Source organism: Mustela nivalis (assembly GCF_964662115.1).
Source record: "Mustela nivalis genome assembly, contig: HAP1_SCAFFOLD_1083, whole genome shotgun sequence".
Lineage (NCBI taxonomy): Eukaryota > Metazoa > Chordata > Mammalia > Carnivora > Mustelidae > Mustela > Mustela nivalis.
Window position 1 is genome coordinate 182,148 of NW_028135581.1, and position 11,288 is coordinate 193,435.

Sequence of the window (11,288 nt, forward strand, 5' to 3'; positions counted from 1 at the left end):
GGGTAGTACCTTAAGTCCAGAACTTGGTTACCCAGTGTTCTTGACCTATAAGGATACAGTAAAATACAGGGAGTCAGTGTATCCTGCCTCTGAGCGGCCGGAGTATGGGCTGCACCATGTGAGGCTGCCAGCAATCAGCAGCTTCCAACTTAGAGAGCGTCGGTTTCATCTAGTTCAAGCTGACAGAAGTCATGAAGCCAGTCTCAGCGTTTGAGGGCTTTCTTCCAGTCACCTGCCAGTGCGAGTGTTCTTTCTGTCTGGTAAGTATAAAGCTACCCACCATGACTTCAGGATGAAAGGCTTCCAGTTTTAAAACGAGGCAGTATCCCAGTGATAGAAGTGAAATTGAAGGATTAATTTCAGTAATCTTCTCAGCTTCATTAAGACTACTAAAAGTAAATGATCTGTTAGTTCTTTGTATGTATCCTATTATAGTTCATAGCTCTCTCTGTGGGGGTGAAAAAGATCACATTATTCTTTGTCACTAAATGAAAATATTTAGTTATTTAATTTATGCCCTTTTCATTGAACTGAATCTAATATGCTAAATTAGGGCAGTACTTTACGTTTCCATGTCATTAAATGAATTGTGGCCACGTTTGTATTTTAAGTTTGTATGCTTGTCATTTACCTCCTGCAACTCAGCCTCACCAAAAAAAATTAAATACTAAAGCAAAATAAGATGTGTTTTCTTCCATCACTTTCCATCTCAGCCCTTTCCCTGTTCTGGAGACGGTAGAGAATAAGGCCAGGGTGAAGATGATACAGAGCTGTTGTCTGCAGATACAGTATTTTGCTTTTAAGCTCAGAAGGGAAGCAGATGAGTGTGTGTGATGTTTTGGCTTCAGGCCAGTCTCTGTCCCTCAGCCTCTTTGTCCCCCAGGGTTGGAGCAGTATTCCCAAATCCCGGGACCTAGATTTTCATGCCATTGTTACTTACCTCCTGTTTAGAAAGCATACTGAGTGGGGAGGAGGAAGGACGAAGTGCACTTTTAAGGTTTACACGATTCTTTTCTCTGTAGTGTATAGTTCATACTTCTCTTTTAGGTGCTTTAAAAACAAACAAACAAATAAATAAATAAAAATAAAACGCTCTTCCTTCTGCTAGGTGATTGTAGAGCAGATTGTTGAGTCTCATCCAGACAGCCTGAAGATCATGTATGCTAATAAGCTCCTGGAGTTTGTTCCTCACCACTGCCACCTTCTTCGAGAGGTCACAAGAGGAGCCATCTCAAGGTGACGTAAAATGCTGTGTATGCACCTGAGCTCAGTTTAGTGACCACCTGTCACCTCCTCATGTGCCGCTGATCCCTGGCTGTCCTGTCTGACCCGGGAACGTGGGAACGTGTGCTCTTCCCTATTTGTTACCAGTGCTGTGAGGCAGGTGTCACTTGCCTGGGTTTACAGGGAAGGGAGTGAAGAGTGGGGACGAATCTCAATGGTGACATTTGTGTGACTCCAGAGCCTCTGCTTTTCTCTTGTCTATACTGTCTCCTTAACCAGGCTCAAAATCAAAATTGGTTTCCTTCCATTATTGTGATGTCATCATTGGTCTAGAAATACCAATTCATTTTAATTCAACACGTTTTATACTGATGGCAATTAAAGTCATGAACGGTTTTCCCTCCCTCTCTTATTTCATTTCCATGGCTTTCCAGTTCTGTTTCATGAATATCCCATTACTTTCCACCATCTCCGTCATCCCAGTCCAGACCTTTGTTGCCTTTTGTTCGAGGGTAGCGGGCTCTCCCCACCTGGTCTCCCAGCTCCACCTGTCCCTCTTCATTGCAGCCCTCAGCTGTCCCACCTGCCCAGAGCTCTTCAGCCTTCCTGAGTCGCTCGTGGCTTCTCATCGCCCACAGAAGAGCATCCAGTCTTCCTGGTGTAACCTGTGACCATTGGTGCTTGAGTCCTAGTGGTTCTCCGCTGTAGAACTTTCTACTGTGGAACTTTCCCCCATACCACTATGGTTCCTGGCCAGACAGGAGCACTTGACCTTCCCTAACACACCTGGTACAGAAGATCCCTGACTTCACCTTGGTTCAGTTTATGGTTTTTTGACTTTTTATAATAGTGCGGAAGTGATATGCATTTAGTGTGGATCTTTTCCCAGGCTGGCGATCTACAGTAGGGTCCTCTTTTGTAATGCTGGGCAGGGGCAGCGAGCACAGCCCCCAGGAAAACCACATGATCACGAGGGTCAGCAACCAACACACTTGAACCGTCCTGTTCTGGCTTTCAGTGCAGTGTTCAGTAAGTTACATGAGATACCAGACACTTTATTGTGAAATAGGCTTTGTGTTAGAGAATTTTGCCCAACTGTGCAATACTGTAAGTGTTCTCAAGACATTTAAGTTTGGCGGGGCTAAGCTCTGATGTTCAGTCGCTTAGGTGTTTTCCATGCATTTTCAACTAAAGAGATTTCCAGCTGAACAATGGGTTTATTAGAATCCGAGGCCATCATAAGCCGAGGAACATCTGTCTATACTGTGCGCCTCTGTGTTTTCCTTCATTGCTTCCTGCCTCTCATTCCTTTGTCTTTCTGTTGATCTGTCACTCCAGTCAAATACAACTTCTTTTTTTTTTTAGGTTATTTATTTATTTACTTATTAGAGAAAGCATAAGCAGAGGGGGAGGCAAAGAGTGAAGCAGGCTCCCCACTGAGCAGGGAGCCTGATGTGGGACTCAATCCCAGGACCCTGAGATCATGACCTGAGCCACCCAAGCGCCCCCAGGCTATGGTTATTTCAAGAAAAAGTCCTATTTGTGAATTCTTCATCTAGTGAAGATGAATTAAAATCAGAAAGTCAACTCTGCCATCTTTAAAAACCCAGGAACAGAAAAAAATTCCACGAGCAGGTATCACCCTATCCACAATAAATCACTTTCAATCCAGTCCTGAAAACTAATACAGAGTAGGAAGAAAGCATTACAGAAAAATTTTGTTTTCATTAATCAAGCTGGAAAATAATGGGCCTTACATGAATGCCCTTTAGGAAGACAGTTCTTATAGTTTTATGTTGATAGAAACTCACATTACATTCGAAATGCATGTTAAAACCATGACTGTAGATTAACTACCACTTTCAGTTGTCAGAAGATGAAAAATGGTCAAGAGTCACCCAAACTGAATCCTGGTTCCTCCTGGAAAATGTGTTCCTAAATATTTTCCCCCTGAACTACTGTGCTCTTTCTGTATCTTACACAGCAGACACTGCGATGCACAAACACATCCAGAAGGCCTTTGAGGGCTGACAGCCTGCTGGAACAATGAGGAATTCACCTGGGTTTCTGCCTTTCTGCCGGGCCCAGAAAGTTCTGGGTAACCCTGGTGATGTGTCATGAGAATACATGTGTAGCTCACACCATATGTATTATCTCCTCAGGGTAGACACCAAAATCCATGTTCGTATATGAAAATCCGAGATGCATACAGAAATCAAGAGTGATTCTGTCATCTTGAAAGAAAAACACACTGTTGCGCTGCCACATGCCTCGTTTCTCCTTGAGTGACTGCAGGAAGTAGCGATTGCAGTCAGAAATCTCAGAAAGAAAAAATTAGAGTAAGGGCAACACCTGAAGTTTATTCCTGAAAATACTTGGAGAACGACTGTGACCAATAAACCAGGGCTTAGTTCATGAGACTGTCAATGAGCTTATAACATCCCATGTCCTGGTCAAACCCTCATGTCTGGGAGATGGAGGGACGTCTTCATCTTCCAGAGCTACTCTTAGGGAAAAAGGTGGAGACAATACTGACTGAGTCCCTACTTCAGCAGGAGAGCCAAAAACACCATGCCCCTCCATAATCCCAAATGAAAATAAACATCTCGGGGCGCCTGGGTGGTTTAAGCTTCTGCCTTTGGCTGGGATTGAGACCCACGTCAGGCTCTTTGCTCAGCGGGGAGCCCACTTCCCTCCTTCTCTCTCTGCCTGCCTCTCTGCCTACTTGTAATCTCTGTCTGTCAAATAAATAAAATAAATAAAATCTTTAAAAAAGAAAAGAAAAGAAACATCTCATTTTACTAGTGTGCAGCAGTGACTATGGAGGAGAAATTATTATTATTTTATTATTAGATGATATATTATTATTATTATTATAATTGTACTATATTGTTAACCTTTTGAATTCGAACACCTAAAATTTTTAATAAAATATGAAGGCCTTTTTTTTTAAGATTTTATTTATTTGAAAGACAGAGATCACAAGTAGGCAGAGAGGCAGGCAGAGAGGGGGAAGCAGGCTCCCCACTGAACAGAGAATCCGATGCAGGACTTGATCCCAGGACCCTGGGACCATGACCTGGGCTGAAGGCAAGAGGCTTTATCCCACTGAGCCACCCAGGCGCCCCATGAAGGCTTTTTTTGTTTTTTTTTTTTTTAAAGATTTTACCTATTTATTTGACAGAGAGATCACAAGTAGGCAGAGAGGCAGGCAGAGAGAGAGGGAGGAGGAAGCAGGCTCCCCGCTGAGCAGAGAGCCCGACATGGGACTTGATCCCAGGACCCTGAGATCATGACCTGAGCTGAAGGCAGCGGCTTAACCCACTGAGCCACCCAGGCGCCCCATGAAGGCTTTGTTTAAAGAACAAAAACTTCAGATTATATCTTTATCCTATCAGTTCCCACTACAACTGGATTCTGTCTTGGCCAACATTTAGCCATTCAGATAAAGTCCTTATTTAGTGCTTCGTGTGTATGCATGTGTAAAATAAGTGGACAGTCATAAATCTTTAAAATTGTGTATAATAACCGTGAAATAAGGATTCTTGATACACAAGGTCTCGTCTGGGGAAAACAGCTGGAGAACAGTATGCAGTTTTCAAATGACGAAGGGGAAATACGCATTCGATTATGAGAAAGGAAAGGAGAACAAGACCAAATATTAATAAAAGGGAAAAAAGCTTTTTCTGCCATCTTTCCATGCCGCAGTAACAGTGTGAACAAATGTCCCACAGATGTCCTCAAGAACATTAACACTGCTGAAAGGGGGGGCGAAGGCCAGGTTCTTAGGAGGCCCTGCACCAAAGTCATTGTCCCGTTTCCTCACTGTGATGACGAAGCATGAGTACATTGGCAAATTTGAAATTATTGATGACCACAGAGCTGGGAAAACTGCTGTGAACCTCACGGGCAAGTTAAACAAGTGTGGCATGACCAGCCCTAGACTTGTATAACTGAAAGATCTAGAAAAGTGGAAGAATATTTCCATCCCCTCAGTTTGGTTTCACTGCATGGAAAAATTCTTCTGGCATCATGCACCATGAAGAAGGAAGAATCCAGGCAGGAGGGAAAATCCTGGGATTCCTTTTTCCTAGAAATATAATATACATGGCACGTGAAATGCCTCAATGGGGAAAAAAAAGGAAAATAAATTACAGTCAACTAATGTTTGACAAGACAGCCAAACAATTCAATGGGGGTAAGAACAGTATTTTACTCCCAAGCAGCCACATGCAAATAATGAAACAGGAGTCCTGCCTCACACCATACAGAGAAAATAACCCCAAATGCATCAAAGACATAAGTGTAAGCATTAAAATGATAAAGTTCGGGATGCCTGGGTAGCTCAGTTGGTTGGACAGCTGCCTTCTGCTCAGGTCATGATCCCAGAGTTCCCGGTTTGAGTCCTGCATCAGGCTCCAAGCTCCACAGAGCTTGCTTCTCCCTCTGACCTTCTCCTCGCTCATGCTCTCTCTCATTGTCTGTTTCTCAAATAAATAAAATCTTTTAAAAAATAAAAATAAAGTAAAATGATAAAGTTTTCAGAAGAAAACACAAAGGTAAATGTTAGTGGTCTTGAATCTAACAACGGCTCTTCAGCCAAACACCAAAGTACAAGCAACTTAAAAAAAATAATAAACAAATAAATGGGACTCAACCAAATTATCCCAGTTTTGTGCTTCCAAGGACCCCATTGATAAAGTCAAAAGACAAGCCACTAAATGGGAGAAAATATTTGCAGGTCATATTTAAGGAACATGCATTCAGACTGTGTGAAGAATTCTTACAACTCAAATAAAAAGACAACCAAGTTAAGAAATGAGCAAAGAGGGGCGCCTGGGTGGCTCAGCGGGTTAAGCTGCTGCCTTCCGCTCAGGTCTTGAACTCAGAGTCCTGGGATCGAGCCCCGTGCTTTCTGCTCAGCAGGGAGCCTGCTTCTTCCTCTCTCTCTGCCTGCCTCTCTGCCTGCTTGTGATCTCTCTCAATAAATCTCTCTCAAATAAATAAATAAAATCTCTTAAAAAATGAGCAAAGAACTTGAATATACATTTCTCTAATATTCAAATGTATACATTAATATATAAATGTATATATAAATATATTTTACATGATCATATATTTATATAAACATATTTATGTAAATATATTTACATTCTTAACTATGTATTTAAATATAAATAAAATATGAAATATATAATATATATTTAAAGATACATATAAGGTATATATAAAATATATGGGACAATAAGCACGTGAAAATATGCTCAACATCACTAATCATTCGGGAAATGCAAATCAAAACCATGGTGAGATACCACCTCCCACCCACGTGGATGGCTACTATCAAAAACCCCAAAAGCAGGTGTTGGAAGGATGTGAAGAGCTGGAACCTGTAAATTGCTGGTGGGCTTGGAAAATGGCGCAGCCACATTAGAAATGGTTTAGTAGCTCCTCAAAATGCAGAACACAGAGTTGCCATATGACACACTAATATCACTCCTGTGTATAGAGCCAAGAAAAAAAAACTATGCCCACACAAAAACTTGTGCATGAAGGTTTAGGGTTTATTCGTAATAGCGAAAAGGTGAGAACAACCCTGATGTTCATCAACTGATGAAGAGATAAATAAAATGTGATCCATCCAGCCTGTGGAATATTATTCAGCCTTGAAAAGGAATAGAATTTTGATATGTGCCACGACACAGAGGAGCCTTGAAAACATTCTGCTGATTGAGAGAAGTCAGTCGCAGAAGACCACGTATTGCATAATTTGATTTATATGGAATTTCCAGAATAGCTAAATCTACAGAGACCAAAAGTAGATTAGCGGTTGCCTAAGACTGGTGGTGATGGCTAAAGTTTTCTTTTGAGGATGATGAAAATGTGTAGGTAGTTCAGTATAGTATAGTTAAATATAGTGAAAGCCATTAAATTGTCCACATTAGATGGTGAGTGGTATGGCCTGTGAATTAAATCTCAATTAAGCTGTCATCGAAAAATGCAAAGAACTTCTCTATTTATCAAGTACAAAAAGAATGAACTTGATTAAAAACATCAAAAATGGGGAAAATAAAAACAAAATAAGATGGGAGGAATAAAATTATGACTGTTTATCATTAATTTAAATGTGTACAGACTGACTTTTTCTATTAAAGCGCCTATCAGGAGGTTACAGATCCACGCTGTTCAAGAAACATACTTAAAATGCAAAAGGGATTGAGAATGTATCAGGTGAGGAGATACCATGCAAAAGAGAAAGCCGGAATGGCAAAATACATCGCAGACAAGTTGGGTCTAAAGTTATAGGTACTAAGATGAAGAGGGACATTTTTAAAGGCAGAGTTTGGAAAGAAGATGTAAAAGGTATAAGCAGGTATACATCTAACAACATAATACCTGAAGACTCTAAAAATGCAATAACAAGGTAAAATTTTAGCTTTTCAAATGGGAGTATCTACTAGAAGGAGGGAAAAACAAGGACACACAGAAACTAGACATCCTGGGGCGCCTGGGTGGCTCAGTGGGTTAAAGCCTCTGCCTTCGGCTCAGGTCATGATCCCAGGGTCCTAGGATCGAGCCCCACATCGGTCTCTCTGCTCCACGGGGAGCCTGCTTCCTCCTCTCTCTCACTCTCTGCCTGCCTCTCTGCCTACTTGTGATCTCTGTCTGTCAAATAAATAAATAAAATCTTTTAAAAAAAAAGAAAATAGACATCCTTATTTCCCTCGGAAAACATTTCTTTCTTACACCTAAGGAAAGCCATATTTGTAAAGATTAATTGCATACTAGGCAACAAAGGAAACCTTTACAAGCCTTCCAAATTAAAGATTTAAAGAACAGTTCTTTGATCACAATCCGGTAGAATCAGAATTAGATAACCTGGTAACAAAAAATTGAAACTACATACAAGTTAAGAAATACAGTCTTCAGTCAAAGAAGAAATCATAAGACGACTGAAGAAAATCTTGAAAGCAATGGAAAGGAGACTATTTCATACCAAAACTTACAGAAGACACCAGAAGTTATACTCTAAGGAGACTTTAGTGTCAAATGTCTTCAATTTCAAACATTTTTTTAAATAAAAGAAAGTACTCATTTAAACCCATCAGAAAAGGGCAGCTCAATCCAAAGAAAGGAAGTAGTTATAATAAAGATAAATTTTTAAACTAATAAAAAATATCAGGGGCAAATAAACTCAAAGTTGTTTCTATGAAAGACTAATGAAATAATAATAATTAAAAAAACTTCACATGCCCTATTAAGGATAAGAGAGGGGGAAGATGGGGTGTGGGAGGAGGTGGGGAGAGGGAAGGGGAATGGGGAAAGGGGGGTTTCAGGGAGGAGGGGACAGAGAGAGGGAGAGAGTTGCAAAACAGATAAGGATTGGGAACAGAGATATAAAAGCAAATGCATAATATAAAAGAATCACTAAACTGCAAGGCACTTTATACTAATCAATTTGATAACCTAGAAGAAACGATGATTTCCTAGGAAAACAAAATCATCCAAATGATTCAAGAATGGAAAATTAAGAAGATGAGTTCCAAGATCAGACAGGTTTGCAGCTGGATAACTGTCATTCTACTGTTAAATGGCAACAGGCAATTAAACAATAATAAGTCAATTCACTTGATGAAGCTGAGCACAATTTTAATACCCAAACCTGAGAAGGAGGAACGGGGAAGCTATTAACAAATCTGGCTTAGGACAGATTAGTTAACAGAAACTGAACTAATGTTAGCAAATAACAGAAGTCAGGCATCTATCAAAGGACTATATCCTGAGACCAACTTGGATTCATTCCAGGAAAATAAAGGGAGCTCAAGACCAGAAAATCAATAAGATTTACCTCATCACTAAATTAACTGTGAAAAAACACTTAGGACCATAGCAATAAATGCATTTGATAAAAAAATAAAGGCACCTGATAAATGGTGAGCAGCCATTCTTTATAAAAATGAAGATAAAAACAGAAGGACGTTATGCAGGAGGGATTATTAACTGGGAAGCACTAGATCAAGAGGTAGATAAAATGAGCCCATATTTGTTAAACAGTGACAGAGCCCCATGCGTGCATGGATAGAGGCGAATGAGCTCATGGATGAGCACCAGGCTGTCAACAGGTATTATAGGGACAAAGGCAGCGGTGAGGAGAGGAGAGTCTTAACAACAGGGAAGAAGGTAAAAGGAGGATTGCAGTTAAAAATTGTGCATGATACAACAACATGCAAATAAGACCGGATATTTTCCGGTATATAGTTTTTTAAAACCCTGCACACATTACTGGAACTACCAACTCTTGCTTTCAGCTCCGCAGCCCTCGCGTGCTTTCCCAGTACCAGGATTCAGGGGTAGATCCTCCGTTGGTGACATCTTATGTCATTGTACTCCTAAAGGGACAGGTGAAACAGCGCAGGGGCTTGAGGTCGGAACTTAGGCATCGCTGCGCCCACCCCAGCTCCCTGCTCGCCCAGCCCCAACTCTGAAGCGGCGGGCACTTGGAGCTGTTAAGAAGCAGCTCCTGTTAACTTCTCAAGTCCGTTTCTAATGCAGCAGCACCTGGCACTTAAGCACCCTGTCAGTACCTGCCAAATGAATGAAATGTACTCAAAACATAGTATGAAGTCTGCGTTCTGAAACTCCTTTTTGGAGCTGTTTGCTATCATTTTCCCAGGCAATTAAAAAAATTTCCAGCCTTGCTGCCAATAACCTGAAGGGGTAAAGGAATGCCGGCATGCCCCATGGGACATGTCACTCTGGATGGTCCTTCGGCAGCAGGGACTTAGATAGCGCTCTTCCAAACCCAGCAGGATGGTGGAATGGGTACGTGGCTGAGTGCCTCCCGGGTCTGACCCTGTGTGACGCCACCCGTTGCCTGCAGCTGCCCTCTGGAAGGTGTTGCTTTTGCGGCAGAGCCGGAGGGCACCAAGCATGTGTCTGTCTCCAAAGTCCTGGGCACCACATCACAATGCCTTCCTGAGAAGCAGAATCAAGGACAGTTGCTGATCTTCATTCCTTCCCACCAAAGATATCTCATACACCATCTTTGGAAGTTGGAGCCAGGGGGTGCCTGGGTGGCTCAGTCGGTTAAGTGTCTGCCTTCAGCTCAGGTCATGATCCCAGGGTCCTGGGATCGAGTCCCACACATTTGCCTCCCTGCTCAGCGGGGAGCCTGCTTCCCCTTCTCCCTCTGCCATTCCCCCCACTTGTGCTTTCTGGCTCTCTGTGTGTCAAATAAGTGAATAAAATTTTTTTAAAAAGTTTGGGCCATACTCTTTAGCCATTCTACTTTCCCTGGGGTAATTTGCCACCTCCTTGAATTTACCTGAATCTTTCCCAAAATCTACTTATCTTCCAGCCTTCTTGACCATAATGAGTCTATAAATTTTCAATAGACCGTGTGAACTTACACTTGCTAATATTTGCATAACATGCACCTCTTTCGATCTCAAAGAAAAGCTTTGCACCGCAATGGTCTCTAATCTCCAATTAGGTTCTGTTCCGGGTTCCCACTGGAATTCTACGCGCCTGTCCCCTAAGATCCCATAAATTGTGGTCCAGTTTCCCAGCCAGCCAAGGAAAGCACATGGGAAATCTTGCTGAAGTATGAGTAAGAGCCAACGAAAGGGAACATATTTATCTGCCTCGAATGCTGGGACCTGAGGAAAGCAAGTTTCATTACAGACAAATCAGGAAGGAGGTGCAGATTGCTTTTTATGTCACTCTGGAGTGGAGGTCTGCCATTGATCATTAAGGCCATTTCCTGCAATGCACTCACCAAAGTGATACTCACTTCGGAGTGGACAAAACTTAGGAAATGGCCAAGGGGAGCTCTGCTTACACTTTACACTCTCAGCATTTATTTGTATTATTTTCTTTATAGGGCAGTATAGAGACTTGAGACCACATTGAAAAAGCAAAGCTTGTCATCCTGTGGCCTTGGGTCAAGAATAGAGATAGTGCTGCTCATGTCAGTTTCAACCTCCAGTGGCCAAGGGTTTGATCTGATGCTCTTTCAAGTTTTCACCATAGCCTTTCTCAAGCTCAATGGCCAATAATCCCAC